Source organism: Musca autumnalis, unplaced genomic scaffold (assembly GCF_047663935.1).
Source record: "Musca autumnalis isolate F117 unplaced genomic scaffold, ASM4766393v1 scaffold_3, whole genome shotgun sequence".
Lineage (NCBI taxonomy): Eukaryota > Metazoa > Arthropoda > Insecta > Diptera > Muscidae > Musca > Musca autumnalis.
Genome location: NW_027411866.1, coordinates 141223464 through 141250370, shown reverse-complemented (window position 1 = coordinate 141250370; position 26907 = coordinate 141223464). Strand labels below are relative to the sequence as shown.

The window sequence follows — 26907 nt, the reverse complement described above, 5'->3', positions numbered from 1 at the left end:
CTTTTCAATACATTATTTTTTGAAAGCTACTGAACCTAGTTTCATGCAATTTTCAGAAAATGTTCAGGAATGTCCAGTACTCCAACATGCCCTTTATTTATAAACGATTTCCGGTTTTATAATCGCTATATTTGCCAAACTTATGAGAGCAAATTAATTTTCGTGACAACAGTGGTCGCGCCTCCAACCAAGAAAAACGATGTATTTACAAATTTCTTAAACGGTCCATCAGCCATGAAAAACTGAAACATATAGATAAGTCTCTCTAAGCGGGAAAATTCGACTTAACCATTTTTTAACTTTTATAATTAGATTGCTTTAATAAAAATACAGGGGACATATACGGTAATAAATCCTAAGCAGCATCAATGGGCGAAAAAAAAATCGACAAAGTCCGTATGAGAATAGAAAGGTCACAGACAACATGTGTAGATACATTTAAAATCCTCCTCGGTTTGACAATGGATCGAAGAAGTGAGGTAGAAAATACCAATTTTTGAATTGTCAAACATAAAGTCTATAAAAAGTTGTCATTAATACTCATTAAGACGGGCCAGCAACGCGGACCGGGGTCTGCTAGTCATATAATATAAATAAACTCTATAATATAAATTAACTCTCATCTCAAGTGGACACTGACCTCCCGTGGTGTCACCTGGGGAAGCTGCTTTTAACACCCGTTAAAGGTAGTGAGCTAAAATGTACCGCGCGTTTACCCATAAGAACGTTAATAACTTGGGTTTGGGCGCCGGGTTAGTAACCCTCACCTAGAAAAAAGCAGCCTACTATGAAAAAACGAAAGAAAAGAAAAACAAACCCCTCTAAAGTTGACGAACACCGCAAAAGTTTTAAGGACTATGATCTGCGAAACTGCAACTGGAATGTTCGCACTCTTTATAGAGATGGTGCAGTTTATGCATTGGCAGATGTATTTGAAAAGTACAAGGCCGACATTACCGTCATATAGGAAATTCAATGGATTGGGAAAGGCGTCACAACAAGGTGACACACTGTATTAAAGTTGACGAACACCGCAAAAGTTTTAAGGACTATGATCTGCGAAACTACAACTGGAATGTTCGCACTCTTTATAGAGATGGTGCAGTTTATGCATTGGCAGATGTAGTTGAAAAGTACAAGGCCGACATTACCGTCATACAGGAAATTCAATGGATTGGGAAAGGCGTCACAACAAGGTGACACACTGTATTATAGCTGCCATGACACAAAGCATGAGTTTGGTTGCGGATTTGTAGTTGGTCGGAGGTTAAAACATCTGGTCTCCAGCTTCACCCCAGTGAAGGAAAGACTCGCTGCAATTCGATGAAAAGCAAAATTCTTTAACATTAGCTTTATTTGCGCTCATGCTCCCACTGAATACAAGGACGAACAGACCAAAGATATATTTAACGAGCGCTTACAAGAAACTTATGACCGTTGCCCTGCCCATGACATTAAAATTATACTTTGCGATTTTAATGCCAAAATTGGAAAGGAGAATATCTTTGGCCCAACAGTCGGGAAATTCAGTCTCCACAGTGAAACATCTGACAATGGAATGAGACTGATAGACTTTGCAGCGGCAAAAAAAACATGGTAGTTAGCAGCACCAGATTTAAACATCTCGACATCCATAAGGGCACCTGGTTGTCTCCAGATCAGAAAATAAGAAATCAAATTGATCACGTTGTGATAGATGGAAGACATTCATCGAGCGTGTTGGATGTACGCTCGTTCCGAGGAGCAAACATAGACTCGGACCACTACCTAGTTGCAGCAAAGGTACGGACCCGGTTAAACGTAGCAAACAAAATTCGGACAGAAACAACACGAAAGTTAGACATCGGTTAGCTGCAATCACAACAGATAGCCACAGAATATTCCACTCAACTAGCCCAATTGCTTATTGAAATATATCAGCGCAATGGCAAAGTATTGGCCACTCCATGCAAACATCCGCAAAATCCATACTTGGATACCACCAAGGAATCCATGGTATGATCAGGAGTGTCGTGCTACTACCGAAGAGGAAAATGCTACTTTACAATCAGTAGCAACGCGTAGCGCACGAGAGAGGTATCGGGAGAAAAGAAGGGAGTAGAAACGTCTTTTCCGAAGGAAAAATAGAGAGATGAATAGCGGGAGTGTGAAAAAATCGAGATGCACAGGAGCCAGAATGAAGTCCGAAAATTCTACCAAAGAGTGAAGCATCAAACTGATGGCTTTGGTACAGGCACATCCTCCTGTAGAGACCAGCCCGGTAATTTGGTAACTGATACAGATAGTGTGCTCGGGATATGGAAAGAGCATTTTTCAAACCTGTTGGTATCCAGCGAAGACGACGAAGATACCACAGATCCAATCCCAGAAGATGGTATTGAATGTATACCGCCCAGCCAAGATGAGGTAAAGACAGCAATAAACCGGCTGAAGAATAATAAGGCAGCAGGAGCCGATGGCTTACCAGCCAACCGGAGGCGACACGCTGATAAGGTATTCACCATGTGGCAGGAAGAACGAGTACCCGACGATTGAAACCTGAGTATCCTGTGTCCCGTCCATAAGATAGGAGATAAGACTGTATGCTCTAACTATAGGGACATAAGTCCACTCCCGTTTGCCTACAAGATCGTGTCAGGGATATTGTGCGAATGACTAAAGCCTATAGTCAACGAAATAATTGGGCCATACCAATGCGGCTTTCGACCTGGCAATGACCAGATATTTACCCTACGGCAAATCCTGGAGAAGACCCAAGAGATGCAGATCAACACCTACCACCTTTTTGTCGATTATAAAGCGCCTTCGACAGCCCACTACGTTCAAAGGTATTCCAGGCCATGTCTGAATTTGGTATCCCCGCAAAGCTCATTCGGCTTTGTAAAATGACTCTAACTGACACAAGATCTTCCGTTAAAATAGGAAAGAACCTCTCCGAAGAGATTTGTACCAAAAGAGGTTTCAGGCAAGGAGAAGGTTTTTCGTGAGATCTTTTCAAAATCCTGGTACAAAAGGTTATACGAGAGGCAAACGTCAAAAGAAGTGACACAATCTACACCAATAGTCACATGTTACTTGCTTATGCTGATGATATAGACATCATGGGACGATCAGTAAAATAAGTAACCGATACCTTCATGAAGGGCGAAGGAGAATCTGCTGAAGTGGGTCTGGCGGTAAAGGGCGAGAAGACCAAGTTGGTGGTGTCGACGCACAATGCGTCCATTGAGCTCGGACTAACTGTTGAAGTTGTTTCCTATAATTTTCAGGTAGTAAAAGACTTCGTATACCTCGGCATCGCCATAAACACAACAAACAACATCAGCTGTGAAATAAAAAGAGAGATTGTATTGGGTAACAGGTGATACTTTGGCTTAAGTAAACACTTCAAAAACAAAGCCACGCAGTGCTTGGCGTGTTTGAGAGAAAAATTCTTCGAAAGATCTACGGACCAATCTGCGTTTACGGTCAATATCGACGTCGCATGAACCACTAGCTGTATAAGCTATACAACGACATCAGTATAGATAAACGTATCGAGATGCAGCGATTGCGTTGGCTAGGCCATACCATAAGAATGAGCGAGAATGAACCCGCTAAAAAAATGCGTATAAATTCAGGCCGCATGGCGGTGCACGCAGAATTGGCAGGCCAAAGAATAAATGGCGCAACAAGTGGATGAAGAGATGAAAAGGCGCGGTATTCCAGAAAACGAAACACTAACGAGAGAGAATTGGAGATCTTTTCTTAGTTCGGTCTATGGAACAAATGTTCTGTAATGGGCCAGCTAAGTAAGTAACTCTTTTAAATAAAACACATTATTTCTTATATATAATATTTTACTCAAATTTATTTAATAAAACATTTTCGAGAAAGTAAAAACATAATTCTAATGAGATTTTATTATGATTAAACATAACATGTGATTTCAAGTGTAATTATTAAAGTACACCATCTAGTTATGTTGATCTTTTAATCATAATGAGCGCTTAAGAGGTAAAAGTTATTCCTGAATACATCATATTTTCATACTTTTGAGTGTGTTTGTATGTGTGTAAGTACATTTAGGTATTTAGGTGAACTAATATAATCGATAATAAATACATCATAATACGATAATGTTGCCCGCTAGTCCAGATTAAGAAATCCAATTATAGAAGGTATCTGAAAAAAAATGTAAAGAAAATTGTTATTAGTTTGAAAATATGAGTTACATAATATTAATTTATCTGTCACGTAGTAATATGTGATTGTAAAATAGGGCATTGTAATTATGATTTTAAACGAAGCGATTTAAAAATAGTTTTTGAAAAGTGTGCAATGTTTAAAAGTTCTTTATGTTTGCCACAAGCAAACATTTTAAATTACATGTAATTACAATTGAACAGTGGTTAACGAAACCTAACCTAGTGATTACACCAAATGCTTCTAATGTATACGAACCTTAATCATTTAAAGCACCATTATCTACGAACCCTTTACAGAAGATGAAATACATAAATTTCAGAGGACTTTCATCTTTAAATTAATATAGAAATGTATAAAAGCCAAGCTGGCTTAGTATCTCTCTAAAAGCTACCGCCTCAAAATTTTAAACGTAGGTTTATAACAAGCCAAAAAGACAGAAAACCATTTATAGTGGATGTAGGCCCATATTGGGTATGGCATAGAAAGGTACCGCCCGATTGTTGGTATTTTGATGATTTTGGCCAAATATACCAACCGTTTTGGATGTTATTTTGCATTTTGGGTTCTGAGTGAGCAAAATACCTCCTTGCAAAAATATTCAATATGGGTCCACGTTTTGGTATAGCCCCCACATAAATGTTCCCTCAGATTATCGGTTTTTTTGAAAATTTTAGCGAAATTTTCCAACTGATTTGGCTGTAATTTTGCATTTTGAGTTCTGAGTGAGCAAAATACCTTCATGCAAAAAATGGTCACTATCGGTCTACGTTTAGGTATAGCCCCCACATAAACGTACCTACCGATTTTCGACATTTTGACGATTTTACCCACATTTTCCAACCGATTTGGGTGTAATTTTGCATTTTGAGTTCTGAGTGAGCAAAATACCTCCTTGCAAAAATTTCATTTTCCAACCGATTTGGGTGTAATTTTGCATTTTGAGTTCTGAGTGAGCAAAATACCTCCTTGCAAAAATTTCATTTTCCAACCGATTTGGGTGTAATTTTGCATTTTGAGTTCTGAGTGAGCAAAATACCTCCTTGCAAAAAATTTCAGTATAGCTCCCATGTAAACGTACCTCCCGATTTTCGGAATTTTGACGATTTTACAGGTGTGGTATAAGAGGAATAACTTAGCGGGTAGCAGATGGGGCAGCTGGACTTTTTTAATCGTAAACTAGAGACTATCACCTGCATTTTAAAACAAGTAAGGGAAGGCTATAGTTGGACGGGGCCGACCATGTGATACCCTACACCACTACCTCTAGGAATTTGTTATGTGCAACCGCCTTGCACGCTGAATGTCCGGATTTGATTACCAGTTCTGACCACATCAAATTTTCAACGGTGGCAAAATACCCCTTAATAATGTTGGCGATATTTCCTGAGTATTTCAGCCATGAAAAACGTCTCTACAAGTGGCAACTTAGGACACGCCTTTCGGACTCGGCGAATCAGGTTCCTTTTTGGAATACACTTAAAATGAATAAATAAATATACAGGAAGTGGAAGATTTTTTTTAAAGATAGTAAATGTTTCCTGCAAACTGAACACAGATAATGGGAACGGCTTAAGCCCCATGATTTTTGAAGTTGTACAGAAGCTGGTCTCAAATCCCTTTTTGTCCGTTGCTTTTCCAACTTTAGTGGGTTGCAACATTCATCGTATCGATGTTTACGTTCCATTTTTGTTTATATATACACACAATTTATTATTGTTCAAATGAAAGATCAGGTTGCAATTATTACAACAGTTTTTGATGATTTATTTCACTTTTTAAAAGCAAACAGAATTGACAACTATTCCAAATAGTAAACAATACGTCAGATAGAACTTAGAACAGAATTATCAAGAAAGAAATTATAAATATGAACACTAAATATGAACACTTTGATCCGAAACAAATACAATTTTTCACAGTACAATGTAGTAAACTAGCAAATATTGCACAGGAACAAAAAATTCGAAAACAAAAATAGTATTTATTTATATTATATGAACACTTTGATCCGAAACAAATACAATTTTTCACAGTACAATGTAGTAAACTAGCAAATATTGCACAGGAACAAAAAATTCGAAAACAAAAATAGTATTTATTCGAATCCCATTACGATATAGGGCTTAAAATTTTTGTAATTGAACGTTTTTGAAAAAATCGAAGGGTGCAATCATGTTTAAAATTTGATTTTAAATATTAAATCCCGAAAATTGCATTAAAGCCCACTGTGCATTTTTCTTTTAAATATTTCTTTCGATAGCTGATAAAAAAACAAACAAATCAAAAAAAGATGGTCCCATTTGGACCAATATTAAAGAAGTTATGAGTATTTATTTGAACATAGTTCTTTAAAAATGCGATAATTCCAATAGGCGATATCTCTGTACCGTTGGTCAAAAATTATCTAGCAGACACGTTATTGCAATTTGCATCAGGGGGAAAGTTCAGTAGTTATTTTTCCATATGTAGGCTACTTTGCCGGTATATGCCCTCCAGGAATTAAAATGTGGACCAAAAATAAAATTTGTATATTTTTTTTACAAAAGTAATGGTCTTTTTCACCCGCTAAATAATATCAGATCATCATGCAAAATTATAGGCATTTTCTTCAACCTAAACTCTTACCTCGTGCAAATTTTCGTGAATATTGAGCTATAATTGCGACCAATTGAGCTATAATAGTGTGTTTATGATTACACTACAAACAAAAAAGTGGATGTGTTAGGCTGTAACTCTGTTATCTGATCACGTACATCAAAATAATTGACATCAGTGTAAAGGTCAAGAGATCGTCATCCAAATATAACTCACGAGGAAGGAATGTGCCTTTTAGGACCAAAGATATAAACTGTATATTAAACATTTTCACAATTTTCACACAAAAGTTGTGGTCCATTTAACCCTCTAAATATTATCTGATCGCCATCTCAAATTGCAAGCTTCTTCTTTGTCATATACTCTATCCTTATTTAAATTTCGCGTTAATCGGACTATTATTGCGACCTACAGAGCCGCTACAAAATCGGATAAAAATTATGTTTTTGGTCCATTTCACCCTCTAAATATTTTACGATCATCACCAATTAAAATAGCGATCTATTCTGATATGAAACAGATCTCCATACCAAATTTCGTGACGATCGATCCATAATTGCGACCTGGAGTTAGATTACAATTTATAATGGACAGACGGACACACGGAGGAACACACATCTCAAAATCGCTTTATCTCGCCGAGATATGAAGATTGGGGGTCTCCTACGAATATTTCGCTGTGTTACATGAATTTTTACCAAAACATGAATTTTTACCCTTTCCACATAGTGGTGTAGGGTATAAAAATGTCGAGACTCACAAATGCTCACAACATTAGTGAAACTCAACATAAATTAATAGTAATTATATTAAAAATAGTAGAAAAAGTCATTTATAAAGTAATTATTTTTTATAAAGTTAGAAAACGAATTATGAATTTGTTTTTTCGTTAAAACATTGTCAAGTTTCATTTTGAAAATTTCACATTTACCTCTCCAATTTTTTATAATTTTACTCATAACCTACGAATGCTTTGCGGATGTATTTTTCGTTTTTAAAGCCTCACATACAAATCACAATATCCCAGCAAAAATACTCATTACAAATTGACCTACTTTCTAATTATTTTAACAAGGACATGTCATAGGGAATCCGTACTTATTTTTGGCAACTAAAAAGTAGGTAAATAACTAGTTAAATAAGTAGTTACGACTTGAAGTAACCAGAGAGTAACTACTTATTTACTTTTTAGTGCCCAAAAAGTAAATACTGATTCCCTATGACATGCCCTTTTTAAAATAATTAGAAAGTAGGTCAATGTGTAATGACTATTTTTGCTGTGATCTTCGACTTAACTTGGCACATAACCGCTGTAAATTTACAAAAATAATGGTAGATGTTAAAAAAATTTGATATGTTTAGAGAATATTTATTTCAGTCGCAATCAAATTTGTCGCCATAAATTTTTCGATTTTTGTTCACGGGCGGAGCCACTGTGCGTCCCGCTGAAATATTGGTTGAAATATTATCAACCTATTCCAACCGCCTTTTATTCTATACCAAACAGAATCTGTAACTACAGAAATGGAATACATGTTCCCTGCTTTTGCAAAAAATATGCCAACAACAGCCTCTTAAACTAACTAAATATTCTGGAAATTAAACAAATATATTGAAATTTATTGACTCCACTTTTTGAGTTTTTTAAAAATTCTCTATATGGGAAATAAAAAATGCTCTATATGGGAAATAACATATAACAAAATTGAAGCTAAGCCATTAATCATGTATGTATATAAACACGTTTCCAGACATACATATGTTGTATGTTCATACGTGTGTATAAACTGTTGTATTTTTATTTACATTTCCCTGTTTAAAGTACGTTTTTTTAGTATTGAAGTTCAAGTTCAACAAATTTCACTACAATAAATGTTGATATGTACGAGTACTTATTTATGTATGTATTTTTGTTATTCATAATTGTCCAAGTAGTATGTTTGGCATATACGAATAATTGCTTTATTAATTATGGAATTAATTTTATTTTTGGATAGTGCCAATCACCTTATAATAATAATGATATAACTAGATAAATGTTTTTGTTTATACATGTTTATGTAAATTGTATAATTTTTATTTTTATGTTGTTATACCCGTCATCATAGAAAGGAGGGTATATTACGTTTTTTTTTTTTTTTAATATACCTTCCAGTTTTTCCAGTAAGAAACCAGTAAGGAAAATATCAAAATAAAAAAAAAATAATTTGAAGAATTTTGTCTGGACCAAATTCTGTCATATTTTCCAAATTTCAATAAAATTGTAAATGTCTGTCCAAGTTTGTGTTTCCTGCGTCAAACACATGAAATCGGCGGTATCGCCTCCTTATAAAACAATGTCATGCATTAACTAACTTTAAATGAAACCCGCTTTTACCTGGGAAGTTTTTGCGGATTCTGAAACAGCAATGATCATAGCTGAGAATAATCCAAAAACAAGAAAATATCGCTAGAGGGATTGTTAAATAAATCGCGGTAATAGTTCAAATTTTTAGATTTTTAAGTTTTCACGATTTTACTTAGAAACTGCAAGTCCTATTGAAATGAGACTATAGAAAATGTTGTAGAGAATTTTCACAGCTACAACATTTACTTCAGTCCCATTTCGGCACGACTTGCCGTTTCTAAGCAAAATCGTGAGAACCTGAAAAACCTGATGATTTAATAAAATGATTTAAAAATCCCTCCGGCAATCTTTTCTTATTTTTGGATTTTTCTCAGCTATATGCTGTTTCAGAATCCGCAAAAATTTAACACGTGTAAGGTGTTGACATTATTTGAACTTCTATATCCCAAAAATGGTAAAACCTATGAAAATATCATAAAGATCAATCTTGTAGAGAATTTGCACAGCTACAATATTTTCTCATTTCGATAGGACTTGGGGTTTCTAAGCAAAATCGTGAGCTAGGAATATTGTATTTTCAGAATCCGCAAAAACTTCCCTAGTGTAAGCATCTTCCATTTGGTTCGGACGCACCGGGAGTATTGTTCGAATTTCCAAAAACCCTTTAATACAACTAATCTGTACTCCATCGATATTCAAAATTTCCAAATTTTAAAATTCTAGCTATATCCGCCCGACTAATACAAATCATAAAATTTGTAGTACAGTTTAGTATTTTTCGTACCCTTCTCTTGCGAATTCACGCAAAAGCAGACTTAGAACGCACCTTTGCCTTAATGGGAACCCTCGCTCAAAATATCAATATTCTAGATTCAGCCGTTTCGTCTCGGAGTTGATTCGAACCCTTCTAGTGCAAATTTCCAAAAACCCAGTCTTATCGCCAATGGAAACCATCACCCAAAATTTCAATATTCTAGCTTCAGTCGTTTCGACTAAGAATTGATTGTCAGTAAGTCATCATGACTTAGTTTAGTCCTGTCAAAATAGACATGCGTATAAGGGGGAAATAGCAAAAATGGCCACAAAGCTACATTTTGGTGGAGAGCTAGGGTTTAAGGTTAGAAGTAATGTCGTATAAGTGCCCATCATCGATCTCATTTCTACAAAAAAATGTTTATATAGGTCCACCATTTCGTATAGCCCCGACGTACCACTTTAAGGAAAGTTAAACGTGTTGGGCCTCGTTTGACCACCGAATTGCTTGTAATTTGGAATTTTGTGTTTACAGGGGCTACAAAAACCTCCTCAGAAACTTGTCAGTTTGGGTCTACTTTCTGATATAACATCCATAGAACGGTACCTACCGATTTTCGGTATATTAATTGTTTTAGCCTCATTAGCAATCCGAAATGGCTGAAAATTGATATTTATTGTTCTTTTGGGCTACAAAATTTCTCCAGATATTTTTCAGTATGGACCTAGGGTTTGATTAGGACGGCACCGCTCGATTTTCGGTACTGTATAGATTTTAGCTGCATCATCACACAGAAATGGCTGAAATTTAGTATTCAGTCTTCGGTATTGGAATACAACTCTTTTACAGAGAATTGCGGGCATAAATTCATGTTTTAAAATAGCCCCAAAAAAGAGGTACGCCCAATTTTACTTTATATACACGACCAAAATGTGCCAGGAGCGCACGAAAACTTTCAAGCTGATCTATTGATTCGGTTTAAAATTTGGCCATTGTAATATTCTCTCCACACTTGATCTAAGTTTGAAGATGGGCCATATAGATCCAATCTCTCGGGTAACTCCTCCACATAAGTTAACAATTTTTGTTTAACCCACTTAGCGCCGAGATTTTTTTTTGCGAGAAAACTTAAAATTTTTTTATGAATATTTTATTTTTGAGACTTTTTAAGCATTTTTTAATAAATAACTTTTTTCTCTAAAACGTATAGTTTTCCTGCAATCGGGCCTTCTTTTAAAAGTGCCAAAAACTTTGGAGGGTAATATGGTGTATCCTTACATGTCAATCCCTTGGTTTTTGATTGAGAAAATACTCTAACTATATTCCTAACAAATCCCTGACCCTATATGATTCTAACATTTATGATTAAATTTTTATCGCATATTTAAATTTTTCATTAAAAGTCGAAAATTACAAAAAAGTCGATTTTTTTGAATAGCTTGGGTTTTAGGTCAATTGCGTGGAAATGGGTAGGTCAAATGAAGCGTTATAAGCGTGAAATGACAGATAACAGACAATACTATAACAAAATGCAAAAAAACCCACAAAAATATTCGAAAAAAACACGTTTTACGTCAATTTTTGCAACCATTTTTTGTGGCGTTTAAACGACCAGTGGCTTTATCTGGGTTAAAATAGTGCATACGATAAATCCCGAAAGAGGTGACCGTCTTGGTCAATACTTTGCATATAGTAATATTTCTACCAGACATACTACCTTAGGGTACATCCTACACAAAATTTCATTTCAGTTTAAGAACTCTTCTCGAATTTTTTTGGTTTTTTTGCAACATGTCATGATCGAGGCCTCTACTACGAAGGTAAACATTTTTTCAGAGGCAAGTACACACTTGCTAATCCCTAAAGCTACCATGTGTAGTGGCTGTAGCACACGACAACTTTCGAACAGAATACTGCATTGGTCCCTACTATGCACATCGTAATATTTCTGCGAATCTTAAAAATAGTTCGAAGTCAGTCTTCCTTCGCAAAATTTGAAAAGTTTTCTTTAAAATGGTATGCGCGATATCTTTTGAACGGAGCAACCGATTTGGTTTAGATTACCCCACATCTCTCATCTAACTTTAGGATGAACGCAATGGATCATTGTTCCAGAACACGCTATTACAATCACTTCACCTCTCACACTCCTCCCATGCAACACATATATCACCACCATCACCACCTGAATTTAATCATGCTCCTCATCAACTCATCACAATCACCTCATATTCAACTCAACGCCTTATCAGCAAAATTCTAACAATACAATAGCCAGTCATCTCATCTCTGTAAATCACCATCAGCACAACCCAACCACGCCAAAAACTCATCTCTACAATTCATCACAACACTATTATCACCACCAAAATACACCATGTTTTTCCTCAACTCACCACCATCAACCATCATCATAATAATCTCATCATCTCATCATTTACATACTGCTGGCCTCAACAACTTAACACCACCATCACAACTTTAACACACCTAAAATCATCTCTACAACTAACTATCTTTCAATAATCTGGATGATCAAAATGGACCTTAGGACCTGCGAGTGGAGTGGCTGCCATTACAGCAGCTACGAATTCTCAAACCTAAACCTTAGATTACTAAAGTTCAATATTTTGTTTAAGTGCAGTTTAAGGTCATTTCGAGCATCCTTTAGAAATCCTCACATATGCTACTCTCTGCGGTCCTTTTTACACCGATATTATGTTTTTTGTGGCCGAATCCATGCTTCCTAACATAATGATCTAAAAGCTTTAAATTATACGGTGACCCATTGAAATGACAGGTGGCCCGATATTTATTAAAAAAAACTTACTTTCAAGATAAGATTAACTTCCAAAATGGACTATGTCGGTCCATTCTTGGAAGTATCTCCTTCGCAAAACTTTTTGTCGCCAAGTTCAAATGTCTAAAAAGGGCCACAAAATTCTGAAAACCCCCTGAATACCTAATTCTTGGAGAATACGATTGTGGTATTTGGTATTCGATTTATCCATAGATGAAAGTTACAATTCACACAGGCTAAGGGGATATGTCTGTCGGCTAAACCGACTGATACCTTTTTATTTGTTCTTCATACAAAAAATAGCAGTAATTACTTATTTAAGATTCCAAGGGGTCAGGAAATGATTCTAAGAAAAATTGGCACCATATGTCCACCTCATAGTATTAGCCACGATAACTATTTAGGTTCACATATAACGGCTCCTCCCTATCGATATTTCTGTAAAATTGTACATCTGGTTCTCATATTGGAAGGATTTTTCTATTGAAGTGGCTGCAACTTTATATTTCGGATTCTAAATGGATAGAAAAGGTTCATGCATCAGTAAAGAATCATATTTTGGTATATACCCCATATGAAAGTACCTCACGATTTACAATCGTCCAAATGGAATGACAGTAACATGGTATTTCAGATTTTGAATGGGTAACATCGATGTTTTATTCTAATTAAACCTTGTTTGATGGTATGTTTCTCTAAGCCGATTCGAATTACTATTAAACTCATGTTGTTGTAGGAAATGTCTGTTGGATTAAAATAAAAACCGTTTAAATTTTTTTAAAAAAACAAAAGTTTGGTAGTAATTCGAACGAATGAGTATTCGAATCGTCTTAGTGAAACAGGCCATAAAAGGGAGTGATATTCTTCATGAAGCATATTCTACTTCTGCAACTCCTCTCCTATCATTAGATATAACGGTATTGTTAGGCGAAATTGGTTAGGTTCTAATCAGTTGAATTGAAGTGTATGCTCGTATCTTTATCAATATCGCAGATGAAAACAAAAAAAAAAAATACTACTTAAATTTTGACGTTTCATTTTTCAAATTAATTCATTCAATCCCGTATTCATTTCTAAAAATAATAGTTATTTCCGCATTAACCGGTATATGAATGTTGAATAGACCAATGGACCAAATGATTTAATGTTTATTGTTAAATTTTTAACGCCCAACTATAAATATAATTTAAATAAATGTGCTCAAAATATACAAATATTTATGACCACTGAAAAAAAACTAAGAAAAACAAATGCTTCCGTGTTTCTCCGGTGCTTTGGTGTTGCTTGAGTTTTGGGTTCAACTATTCATACTAGGTTGCAAGAGGTTAATTTCTGGTTTTGCCTGTCATGATGCTAAGCATTACCATGATCTCAATTTGTGATTTATACTTGTGTGTAATTATCTATTCTTCTTTCATGTCAAAATCTTGCGTGTGATCTCAGATAAAAAGATAAATGTAAGATAATAACCATTAGTCTTCTATAATAAAAGTATTTGATAATATAAGAGGAAGTATATTATGATAGCTTCTTCCTTTCCTCCATAGGCATCGCACTATGGTCCCAAATTTATGGCCACAAATATTTCGATGTAATTTTTGTATTGACATTTATTATTATTAATAACAATAACAACGGCTTTAAGTTCGACCGGGCCGAACTTGTTATACCCTCCACCCCGAGTAGTATTTAGGTAAAATGGAACAATTAGTTTCCTTTCGTTTATAAGGAAAACTTAATACCAAATTTCAGCAATTTCGATAAAACAATGTCGATAACCTTCAAAATACCGAAATTCGGGAGGTGCCGTTCTATGGGGGCGATATCGAAACGTGGACCTATACCGACGAAATTCAGTTGGAAAGGGTTTTACTTCCAACATAGACTAAATACACAATCTCAGCCATATCGGTAGTTTGTTGTGACCACCACCTTCAAAATAGCGAAAATAGGGAGGTACCGATCTATTGGGCTATATGTAGACGTAGACTTATACCGACAAATTTCATATGCAAATGAGGAGTAAATACCCATTTTCAGCAATTTCGGAAGAATATTGAAGGCACAACCTTCAAAATGCCGGAAATCGGGAGGTACCGTTCTTTAGGGACTATATGAAGGCGTGGACCCATACCAACAAAAATCTGGGAGGGAAATTTTATACCCCCACGAAGGCTAAGTACCAAATTTCAGACATTTCGGTGTGATAATGAAGCTAAACCCTTCAAAATACCAAAAATCAGGGTGTACCGTTTTATGGGGGCTGTATTAAGGCGTGGACCTGTACGAACAAATTTCTGGGGGAAAGTTTTATACCCCCAACGAAGACTAAATACCAAATTTCAACCACTTCGGATGAATATTGATGGCACAACCTTCAAAATACCGATAATCGGGAGGTACGGTTCTATGGTGGCTATATTATGGCATGGATCCATGACAAAAAAAGTCTGGGGGAAAGTTGTATACCCCCAACGAAGACTTAGTACCAAATTTCAGCCATTTTGGTGTGATAATGAAGCTAAACCCTTCAAAATACCTAAAATCGGGTGGTTTCGTTCTATGGGGGCTATTTCAAAACGTGAACTGATGTAACCCATTTGCAATACCAAACATCCTAGGAGTAATAGAAACTTCTATACCAAATTACAAAGCTCTGTTTTAAAAATTGCGAGCTGTATCTTGATTTCAACAGACGGACAGACGGACATGGTTATATCGACTTAGAATTTTACCCTTATCAAGAATATAGACACTATACGGAATGACAAATTTAATTATACCCTCCATATTATGGTGAAGCGTATAAAAATTGTCACAAAATATTGATTGATTCTGAATTATTTTCAGCCAAAATGTCCAAAAACCACCCAAATACATTGAACAGGGTGATGCTATTGTATGTGGCCTAAACAAATACCTTGAGCTAAGTTGATCATTTTTGGTACGACAGGTTTCAGATTGAGGTACTCTTATATGGGGGCTATTTCTAATCGTGAACGTTGTCGACTGAGTTTGGTAGAGTAGTTCACTGGCCACTTAAAGTGCAAGTTGTATATTATCAAATAGTTCTGAATTTTACATATTTATGTACATGGACAAAAAATTATGCTGTATTTATCGCAACGAATGTGCCTCATCGAAATAATAGTTTTAGACCCCAAGTATGTTTGGACGAAATGTGTTTCAGACAATTTGGAGTCGATTTAGCAATGTCCGTCCGTCTGTCTGTATGGCTGGCTGGTGCGCCCGATAACACTCGAACGAATCAACCGATTCGAACCAAATTTTGCACTTCGCGATATTTTGCCCAAACTTTAAGTTCTAAGATGGGTTATATCGGTCCACTCCTTCCGATACCTCCCCCATCAAAAGTTCGAAAATGTTCGGAAAATTTGTGCGCACGATAACTCTTGAAGAGAGTAACCGATTTGGTCCACACTTTGCACATCGAGAAATTTCTACCAGACTTAGATGGGGTTCCAATATGGACTCAATCGGTCCAGTCCTTCGGGTACCTCCCACACAAAATTTCGGAAAAGTTCAGTTTAGGACCTGTTCCCGAATCGGTTTAATTTTTGTTGTAGCAACTTGTATTCACTGCCCCCTATACGACTGTACAAGTTTCAGCAGGGGCAAGTCCATACTTCTTGAGAAAATAGCCTGAAAGTTGCGAAAAACCCCTATGACACCATGTGTAGTGGAGCGCACGATAACTCTCGAACGAAACTGCCGATTGGGTTTAAACTTTGGCCTTCGTAATATTTTGTCCAAACAAAGTAAAAGTTCGAAGATAAGCCATATCGGTCCACTCCTTGAGGTACCTCCCCCACAAAAGTTCAAAAATGTTCGGAAAAATTGTGCTCACGATAACTCTTTATGGGAGTGACGGATTTAGTCCATACTTTACACAACCTAATATATCTACCAGATATAGATAGGTTCGAATATGGACTATATTTGTCCATTCCTTCGGGTACCTCCCACACAAAATTTCAGTTAAGTTCACTTTAAGACCTGCGCTCGAATCACTTTGAATTTTGTTGAAGCAACTTGCATTCGCTGCCTCAATTACGACGGTAAAAGTTTTTTCAGGGGCAAGTTCATAGTTCTTGAGAAAACAGCCCGAAAGGTGTAAAACCCCCTATGGCACCATATGTAGTGGCTGGAGAGCACCATAACTCTCGTGGATGGGTAATACCGGTCCACAACTTCCGGTACTTTCCCCCAATATTTGAAGAATGTCACTAAAATGGTATAAACGATATCTCTTGAACGGAGCAACCAAATTGGATATCCCAATATTTTGTCTAAATTTTTTTCTCCTTAGGGATATTATGTGGTCCGTGGACAAGTCCATGCTTCCTGGAATACTGGTGCCAAAATTATACGATGACCAACTGAAATGACTAGTGGGCCCGATATCTACCGAAAATATGTATATGACTCCCAAAAAAAGATCCACTTCCATAATGGACTATGTCGGTCCATTCCTTTAAGTACCTACTCCGCAATCCTTTTGAACTTTAATCCTAATCCACACTTTTGTGCGTATGAAGTATTTTTTGGAATAAAGTGTTTCAAATTAAACTGGCTGAGGGTATATCTCTGCCAACTAAGCCGACTGATACTTTTTTACTCGTTTTATTTTTTTTGTGATTTTATTAATATATATCTTCATTGCAATTTAATAAAACGTATCTGTAGTCATGCATTTACCCCCAGTCGTGCAGGCCAATAACACCTATTTCATGATTTTTTTCCAATATAACTATCAGGCTTTTTTTAATTGGACTTTTTTTTGAAACGGAACATCTTGATCTACTTTCGGTAATTTTTTGTTGAAAAATTTTGCATCGTTTTGTGGCAAATGACCGCATGCGAATCAATGTTTTTATAAAAGAGTTTTGCGGTGTCCTGTGGGAGAGGACCTCTTAAACTTCACTTTCTCCAAATTTTGTGTGGAAGGTACTCGAACGAGTGGATCGATATAGTCCGTATTAACCCGATCTATATCTAGAAGGAGTGGACTGGTCTAATTTGGGACCAAATCGTTTGCTCCCTATAGAAAATGTTTGAACTTTTGTGGGGAAAGTAACTGAAGGAGTGGACTGATATGTTCCATCTTCGAACTTAAACTCAGTTTGGATAAAATATTACGAAGTTCAAAATTTGGTTCGAATCGGTTGAACCGTTCGAGAGTTATCGTGCGCACCAGCCAACGAATTTCTTCCAAACATATTTGGGTCTAAAACCGTTATTTCGATTAGGCACATATTAAAGTGTATAAACACAAATGGCGGATGTATAAGAACACCAACAGTTCGAGGTATTGCATTGCTTCGGACCCCGTAAGGCATAAAAATATGAAACAAAAACTAAATTTGAATATTTTTCTCACAAAAATTATGGTCATTTTCATCCGCTAAATACTATCCTATTATTATCCAAGATGATTGACATTTATCTTGATCAAAATCCTTACGTCGTTCATTATGAACATTGTAGTTCCAGAATCCGCAAAAACTTCCCAGATATTAGCTTCTTTCATTTAAAGTTGGTTCAAGAGCACTGTGATTGAAGAATCATAAATCATTATAAAGGGGAATGAATTCAACACGCATCTTCTGCGGTTCACTGCACTCTGTGCTCGTTTCATTCACGTGATGTACTTCACTTGTCACAAGTCAATAACCCACCATATATTTCGTTTTGAGAACTACGGGTCACTTAACTTTATGTTCAAGTGTTTGGAAGTTACATTTGTATACTCAAATATCATTCATCTTAAGTTTTTGTCAATATCATTAGTTTAAAATTTGAATATTTTTAGCTACAAAATTATGCTGTTCTCGAATTTTCAAACGAGTGTAATTTATGTTAAGCGAAGCATAAAGCACACAATTTTAACATTTTTAATACTGTCAAAATTGTGTTTTGAACTGTGAACAGGTGAATGACATCAATTACTCCAGAGTAGTAGAAAAACAAAATAAAAAAACATGTTTACAAAACATTAAGAATATAAAGAGACAAATACCAATACCTCAAATCCAGCGAATCAACATGGCCCTAATTGTACAACGAAATACCAATTTCGAAGCCGCAAAACGAAGTTCTGAAAACTTTCAGATGTAAATGTAAATTTCGCTTCTATAAAGAATGTCTGTGTACAACATCTTTATTTAAGCTTCGCGAACAATATTTTACCGTTTTCTTCTAACTTTTGTGGATATTTCACGCAACAAATGTTGACAGCAAATCAAGACTACGGTCTGAATTCGCCTGAATTCGCCTTTTGGATCACCTTCTTAAATTCGCCTTGCCCTCCACCATAAAATATTAGTTATTTTTTCTTTTCTGTCCACAATTTTAATTAGAGATATTTTGTGACCACGGATACCCAAATGATTAAATAAAATCAGAAAACGTATCAAAAAATATCATCAATCGGGTGGTGCCCAAAATGTGAACCTATGTCAACAATTTTTGGTGCAGAAGTTTTGCGATCACTGGAAACCTCAAATGTCACATTACAGAAAGTTCGGTCAATGAATTTAGCTAAACTCCTCAAAACACCTAAAATCGGGAAGTGCCGTCATATGGGGACTATACCTTCTCAATAAAGAAACCGACACATCACTCGAGTCTTTGCGAAAAAAACGGTTTAAAAAATTTAGTGATATGGGAGCTATATCCGATTTATCCCAAAAATAGTCTGTGAAGCTGCATCCACGGTTCTTCATGGATTTTATCGAAATAGGTTTAGATCGATGTATTTTTTTATGGTTGATAGTGAAATCGGATGCGCATAAAAAGTGTATGCAATTTGTGCAAATTATCACCGTTCAACAGTTTTTTGTATACAAAACTGCAGACGATGCTACATTTTATCATCTAAAGTAAATGCTGGCAAATGTGTACAAATTAAAAGAGAAGTCTCTGTATTGGTATATATACGGATTTAATATCACGGATTTAAGAAACTGGGCCTAACTTCGTTTTTCGGAAACAGAGATTTAAAAATTTACGAAATGAGAACTGTGCTCTAATTATCCAAAAATACATTGTGAATGTACATCCACGCTTCTAGATGGATTTCAATGAAATAGGTTTAGATCGATGTGTTTTTTATACCCTCCACCATAGTATGGAGGGTATATTAAGTTTGTCATTCCGTTTGTAACACATTGAACTAATTATTTGCGACCCTATCAAATATATATATTCTTGATCAGGATAAAATTCTAAGACGATCTAGCCATGTCCGTCTGTCCGTTCGTCCGTCTGTTGTAATCACTCTAGCGTCCGCAATAATTGAGATAGAGTGCTGAAATTTTGCACCCGAGGGTCTTTTTCCATAGGCAGGTCAAGTTCGAAGATGGGCTATATCGGTCGGCTCTTTGGTATAGGCCCCCATATAACGGTACCACCGGATTTGAGGTATTTTGACGTTCTTCTCCACATTTGCAGACCTAATTAACTATAATTTGGCACTTAGGGTTCCTAGTGATCAACAAACTTATATCCCAAAGGATATGGGCATAGGTCCCTGTTTTGGTACAGTCCCCATATAACGGGACCTCCCGATTTTCGGTATTTTGAGAATTTTAGACATAATTTTTAACCGAACTATTTGCAATTTGACATTTGAGGTTCTCAGTGGTCATGAAACATCTCCACGAAACATCGTCAACATAGATCCATGTTTTGGTATAGCCCCCATATATCGGTACCTACCGATCTTCGGTATTTTGAGAATTTTAGCTACAATTTGTAACCGAACTAGCTGTAATTTGCCATTTGAGGTTCTCAGTCTTCATGAAACATCTCCACGAAACATCGTCAACATAGGTCCATGTTTTGGTATAGCCCCCATATATCGGTACCTACCGATCTTCGGTATTTTGAGAATTTTAGCTACAATTTGTAACCGAACTAGCTGTAATTTGCCATTTGAGGTTCTCAGTGTTCATGAAACATCTCCACGAAACATCGTCAACATAGGTCCATGTTTTGGTATAGCCCCCATATAACGGTACCTCCCGATTTTCGGTATTTTGAGAATTTTAGCTACAGTTTTTAACCGAAATAGCTGTAATTTGACATATGAAGTTCTCAGTGGTCATAAAACATCTACAACGAAACATCGTCAACATAGGTCCATGTTTTGGTATATCCCCCCATATAACTGTACCTCCAGATTTTCGGGAATTTTCAGTAGTCACGAAATTTCTTCACTAAAATTCGTCAACATGGGTCCATTTTTGAGGGTCTACATTGTTTTGATGAAACTACCTTCAATTTGACTCTTGAAGTTCCCTGCATAAAACTTTTCCGCCAAAAAATTTAAAGTTAGGTTGACTCTTCGATATAGCCCCGTTGGTGGTACCTTTCACCTAGCTGAACACATTTTTTTACATTAGATTAGATTAGATTAGATAACACTGTGCAACAAAATGGAGGTGAAAGTCAGGGGCACGCAAAATTCCTCTTGGCGAAGACAGGCCTTGGTGAGTATATTGTGAACCCCGAAGGACAGATCCGCCGTGAGTCGAACTTCTGCGTTATGGCGTGATGAAATTTTTGTTAGAGACCCTGTGGGCCATCAGGAATTAGCGTTATATCTTTGTTCACTGTTGTTTAGGTGCTCTACAAAAACAACAAACAAAGATATAATGCTAATTCATGATGGCTTACAGGGTCTCTTGCAAAAACCTCATCAAGCCATTGTCGAAAAGTTGTTCCACCTAAAATTGTGAAAGGACCCTAATTATTCCATTTTAATTAAAACTATTTTATGGTGGAGGGTATAAAAAGTTCGGCCCAGCCGAACTTAACAACTTTTTACTTGTTTATATTAATACGACCACAACTTTCGCTCAAATTGTCATTTTAAAAATCCCTCGGCGAATCGTGGTAACACAGTTGATTTTACAGAAATGTTTACAAAAATTATGGTATAGTACAATTGTTCGCGAGTTACAATACCCCATACCGCAGTTTCAACATATGTTAATTTTCTACAATGAGGCCCAAATGTATATTAACACTTTTGATAAAGACTTTTATATTATTATCAGGTTTGGAACCGCCATAGCCGCCATAACTTTTGTGAGCAATAACCAAAATTAATATTTCCAAAAGATTCGATAATGGAAATTTTGTCTAAATCCATGCGCCAAAAATCTTCCAGGTATCTTCAAAAATTATTAAAATATACACTTTTAAATTCTATTGGATTTGAATTTGATAATCTAGGCGGTTTTTCATATTCTAAGATATTGGTTTATGACATATATTATTGATAGTATTTATTGTTCATGGTTTTTGTGGTTTTACTTCACTGTATTATAACTGTGTGGTTTATAATTTTACCTGCCAATAACGTTAATTGATTTGGGCAGAAAAACAAGGCTTTTGCTATTTTCACAACATAACCCAATACAATTTTTACAAACATAAATCTCCCTTGTCTGAAAATAAATTGGCGTTCTGTTTCTTCAACAGTTAATAACAGGCCGTAAGGCAATGCCTTTATTTTTTAAGGAACAGCCCATTTTTCGAAATGTTAGAAAACTTGACATAGTTTTAGTTAATAATGTTTATTTCATTTAATATTAGATATAATAGAAACAAGTAAAACGGTGTTTAATTTTGATGCCTTCCATTAAAAGGGCACACACAAATCAACTAATCCATCCAGTTATTTTTAAAGACTGTCTAAGACCAAAGGATCCCTAAGTTGATGGAGCGAATCTTTAAATATGTTAAAATTCATGGGTAAACGTGTTGGGTTTGTAACTATGAAAGCACTGAAGAAACGAATAATGAATAATGACGATTCACGCAAACTCTGATGGAACGGTAAAGGCGACACAACAAGACCCAAAGGTGACGCACTGTATTATAGCTTGACATGATCGAAGCCATGACTTTGGCTGTGGGTTTGTGGTTCGGCAAGTACAATGAATCTTTCGAAAATGACAGACTTCGGGGTGGATATAGATACGGATATACATAAGTCCGTATGACTGTCGGCAGATCACTTACAAGAAGCCAAATCGATCACGTTGACAATGCGTTTAACTTATCACTACAGTGTTGCAGCAAAGATTCGGGCCCGATTGAATTTAGCGAATATCGGAAAGCCGTAGAACTAATCAAATTGGGAAACACTCCTCATGCTGATAAGATATTCGTTAAATTTTTAATTAACTAATTGGATTAATCGAGCTAACATGGCCTAAGTAGTTTTGTATTGAAAACTGAATTCTAGCGAAATACCACACACTCAACCATTACGCTACGATCGTTTCGACTGGTGGTTTAAGCCAGGCTCATCAGGCGTATTTGAATGCTAATGGCTAGAAGACAAAGGCTGATTTTGATAACTTCTATTTATAGAAACATTTTAACAAATTTCACTGTGCAACACGAAAATTATTAACTATATTCTGACACCGCAGCTTGATAGAAGACCAAAAAATAGAAGACACGTGTCTCGCCGTTTTTCCCTATCTCATCAACTTTCGCGGTTGTAGGCCTCTAAAGGTTTGAGGCTTTGATGTGAAAAGGGGTTATTTTTCAAGACTATATCTTCCAAACCGTTAGGAATTTTGAATTTATCTCAGAGGCTAAGTTGTAGATGTTGTCTTAAGGAACAAAAATTGTGAAGACATATAATCCATCAAACTTCATCTGCAAGGCCAAAATAGCCAAAGTCAAATTTCTTTTAAAAAATTTCTCGGGTTTTGGTCTGCAGCTATCAAACCGATCAAATTTGAAGCAAACAACCAACAACAAGAATGTACCTCAGATCCAAATAAACATCTTTCTAGAACATATGAACTCTGTATAGACGGTTCTTAAAGGCCAAATTAACAAGGCAAATGGGATTTTTATCCAGTTTTCTCTGGTTCTGGTCCACAGATACTAAACCGTTCAATATTCAACAAAACAACCAACTGCAAAACTGGAGCAAAGACATCAATGAACAACTTTCTGGAACATGCGAAATGTCTATGAACGGTTCTTAAGGGTCAAAATAGCATAAAACATTTGAAAATATTCAATTTTTACACTTTTTTCTCCGATTCTGTGTATGTATTGAAAAAATGATTCCTAGACAAGACTAGGGTGACTTGATAAAGAAAAAAGACTTCAATAAATACTTCATAATTACAATTTTGTAAAAATGTTTGTTAAATAGAAGTTATCAAAATCAGCCTTTGTCTTCTAGCCATTAGCAATCAAATACGCCTGATGAGCCTGGCTTAAACCACCAGGCGAAACGATCGTAGCGTAATGGTTGAGTGTGTGGTATTTCTCTAGAATTCAGTTTTCAATACAAAACTCCTTAGGCCATGTTACCTCGATTAATCCAATTAATTAATTAAAAACTTCATAAATAATGGCCTTCGTCCTAAAAAGACAATAATAAATAAAAAATATTCGTTAAATGTCAAAGTATAATCTGCTAAATGCAAAAGCCACCTTGGGTACAAGGAGACTTCACAAAAAAAACCAAGGGTGTCGTCGGGATGTGGCTTTATTTTTTCAAACTGCTTATTTAAGGCAAAGTAGTATCTGTTGGCTAACACTATTCGTCTCCTTATTTCAAAATGTGTGTTTATGGCGGTGCGAGAACACCTTGCGGTCCATACCATCAACTTTGTCTTGTCGCCGTTTACCGCCGGACCCTCTTTAGCAGATTCTCTTTCGACCTTTGTAAAGGTATTTTTTCTTGAAGAGATCACACGAAAACCTGTCTCCTTGTCGGAAACCTCTTTTAGTAGTGAACTGTTTGGAAAGGTTTTAGCTGAGAACCGGGTATCAGTTAGCGTCATCTTACAAAGCCGTATGAGCTTAGCGGGCATACCAAATTCAAACATGGCTTGGAATACCTTTGAACGTAAGGTATTATCCCAGGATCTACCGCAAGGTAAATATTTAGTATATGGTCAATGGTAAGTTTGTCAGGACTATCGCCGAGTCCGAACCTCGTGTTTTACGTCACAACTTGTAGAGAAGTTTTTCATGGCTGAAATACTCAGGAAATGGAAGCCGACATTACGAGTATACTGAGGGGATTTCCCACCGCCGAAAATTTTTATGTTCTCGTAGGGATTGAATTGGAGACCTTTTGAGTGCAAGGCAGACGTGCTTACCACTGACCTACGGTGGCTCCCTCAATATACCTGGCACTATCTTATAAACAATAGGGAGCAGACGTATGTAAATATAGCTAGAGCAACCACTCTTATCTCGTTTCTTCTGGACGGGGCACATGATGATCATGTTTAAATTATCGAGTACGCGTTCTTCCTGCCAAATCGTGCTAGCGTGTCGCCTCCGGTTTTGAACAGCTCGGTTAGTAAGTCATCGGCTCCTGTGGCCTTATTATTCTTCATCCACTTTATTGCTATTTTTACTTCATCCTGGTCGGGCGGTATTCACTCACTTCCATCTTCTGGGATTGAATTGAATACCAACAGTTTAGAAAAATTGTATGTCCATATACTGAGCTCACTATCTGTATCTGTTACCAAATTACCTTACTCGTCTCTACAGGAGAATGTGCCTGTGCCATCAGTTTGATGTTTCACTCTTTGATAGAATTTTCACACTTCATTCTGGCTTCTGTACCTGTCGATTTTAACTCATTCCCGCTTTTCCAGTTCTCTCTTTTTCCCACGGAAAAGACGTTTCTCATCTATCCTTTACAGACGGAGTACGCCTCAACAAAAAGATATCGGGTTCTTATATTCACGGTCATACAAGCTTTCTGGTGCTACTTTCAAAATCCAACAGTTTTGCCCGCTTTTTTTCGAAAGTGTGGACATCTTCATACAACAAGCACGGCCCAGTCTGATTTCTTATTTTTTAAATTTAAGCTATTCTAATTTAGATTATTCACATTAAAACAATTTTCACGGATCTGACAAAAAAATTTCAAAAAATATAAACATTTTTGTTCATTTATATGGCCACAGTAAAATTTCGCATTCACATCTGAGCAGAAGATCAAGTTCAATGTTTTCGATTATCACAGGTTTTGAAAAAAAAACACAAAACCCAAACAATGTTTATTGATATTCAAGAAATAAGTAGATCAGCTGAGAGGTGAAAATAACAAACAAGGTGATGAACTAATAAAAAAAAAAAAACAAAAAAAAGTACTGCGAACAGATTGTTTTGATTAACTTGACTGCTGCAAAGTATAATGAATTAATTCGTTGTTCTTTCATATACATGCATATATAACAAATTACATATATAAATATAACAATTTAAATATAAATTCCTACACTTATAAATTTGTTGTTTCATAATATTAAAACAACAATGGGATTAAGCCAAACTATTAAAAAAACAAAACTTCAACAGCTATCCGAATAAAAAAGCTAACAAATTCTATAAATAACACGTATATATAATATATGGAATAATTCATTTTCACCATTTTATGTGGAATTTTTTGAGAATTGGCAACCTCAAATACCTAATTTTACATAATTCGGTCAGCCAAAAAATTGCGTGGTATATGGGTGCCATACCATAACATGGGTCAATGTACACAATTTTTATAGCGACGTTTTTAGCTACTGGGAACCATAAATGACATACGGCAGTACCAAAACGTTGATTTATCTTGACAATTTTTAGTGTACAAGTTTTGTGACTGCAGGAACTTCAAGAGGCAGCTCGTTCAGTTTAAAATTGTAGCTAAAATTCTCAAAATATCGAAAATAGGGAAAATTTTTTTGGTGGAGAAGTTTCGTCACTGTCAAAAATGTCAGTCAAAAATTTAGCTAAAACCCTCAAAATACCAAAAATCGGGAGGGAGGGCTGTTATATTGGGGCTATACCAAAACATGGACTTATGTTGACACTTTTTGATGGAGAAGTTTTGTAATCACTGGGGAACTCAAATGTTAAATAGCAGGTAGTTAAGTCAAAACATGAAGCTAACACCATCAAAATACAGAAAATCGGGACGAATCTAGGATGGCCATTTTTAGCGAAGAAGTTTTGTGATATAGGGATCTCAAATGTTAAATAAAAAATTAAAAAAAATAGCTAAAAACTTCAAAATATTGACAGACTGGTGGTACTATTAAATTGGGGCTATACCAAAACGTGGGCCTATATAGCCAATCTTCGAAATTTACCTGCCTATGGAAAAAAGACACTTGGTACAAAAATATAGCGGATGGATAC

At 36.0% G+C, this 26907-nt stretch overlaps 1 long non-coding RNA gene across 1 annotated transcript in view; it reads right to left on the bottom strand.

Annotated features, from left to right (window-relative positions):
* Window positions 1–3821: 3821 nt before the first annotated feature.
* Window positions 3822–26907, bottom strand: part of LOC141400163 (uncharacterized) — a 29283-nt gene continuing 6197 nt past the window's right edge. The window contains exon 2 of the long non-coding RNA XR_012412094.1: window positions 3822–4164. This is a non-coding gene — a long non-coding RNA (uncharacterized lncRNA). The remainder of the gene's footprint in view (window positions 4165–26907) is intronic.